Source organism: Coregonus clupeaformis, unplaced genomic scaffold (assembly GCF_020615455.1).
Source record: "Coregonus clupeaformis isolate EN_2021a unplaced genomic scaffold, ASM2061545v1 scaf3101, whole genome shotgun sequence".
Lineage (NCBI taxonomy): Eukaryota > Metazoa > Chordata > Actinopteri > Salmoniformes > Salmonidae > Coregonus > Coregonus clupeaformis.
The window spans coordinates 1-1,093 of NW_025536555.1; the positions used below are offsets into that span (position 1 = coordinate 1).

The 1,093-nt window shown below is 39.6% G+C and overlaps 1 pseudogene; it reads left to right on the top strand.

Annotated features, from left to right (window-relative positions):
• Positions 1-489: 489 nt before the first annotated feature.
• On the top strand, positions 490-657 carry LOC121560135 (annotated as a pseudogene).
• The last annotated feature ends 436 nt before the right edge of the window (positions 658-1,093 follow it).

The following is a 1,093-nucleotide window of genomic DNA, read 5'->3' on the forward strand; positions in this document are numbered from 1 at the left end:
ACGACAGGGGGCCTCGACCCCAGGCGAAGGGTCCCCCACAACATCTAAGGTCCCGGCGGCCATGGCCTGACAGCGCTGCGGTGCATAGGGTGACGCGCCTAGGGGGGGAGTCTCCTCTGGGCCCCGACGGACGGGTATGGAGTCGATTCAGGAAGAGCAGCAGGAGGCTTTTTTTGACAAGGACTCACCCCGTTTTTGTACAAAGGACCGAAGACAGCTTTTTAACAAAGTGACTTTTTGACAGGCTTTTTATGTCTTAAAAATGTTTTAACTTTGTTAAATCATTTATGCACATTTTAAATGGCTTTTAGTAATTGGCTTTTACAAGAATGGGTACTTTTATGTAGGATTGTTTTATTGTTTTAAATAAACAACATGTACCTTTTTTAATTTAATTGTAATGTAATGCTGGTTTTTATGCACTTGGTGCCGTTTTTATGTGTGTAAATGTATTTCAAATGTGAGCTGTTTTAAAGGAAATGTACAATAAAAACTTTTCAAAAAAAAAAAATATGTTCTTTAATATCAGTTACGTCCCCTATCTGTGGACCATATATTAAATTGATTTTTGGAACAGGGAGATGGAATAGGGGCTTGCTCCGTCCACTCCACGCATCGACCTGGTATTGCAGTACCTCCAGGAACGGTGCACCCCCTGTCATTGTAAAGATAAAGCAGGCAAAGACAACAGAATTGCTTTGTTATATTCCATTAGGATCACGATGTATTTTATATTTTCACGTTTGACCATCTTCATCTCAATGTCAATGATGGCTAGAAAGTGATGGTCAAGTCAGTCACCGCTTTATTGACTATGATAGCTGATGTGAATGGTGCGTTAATCATCTAATCAAATCAATGTTTATTCGTCACATGCACAGGATACAGGGTGTAAATGGTACAGTGATATTGCTTTAAAGACAATGCTTTAAAAAAATCTTGGCATAGATTGGGAGTTGATCAACGTTGGGAATAACCACTTTTGACTGTTACAAAGTAACAAATTTGTAGGTTCGTAAGTCACGTGGTCATCTGCCCTCCAATCGGAAATGACAGAAAGCGTTTATAAATTAAATCCAGATTAACAGCTAAA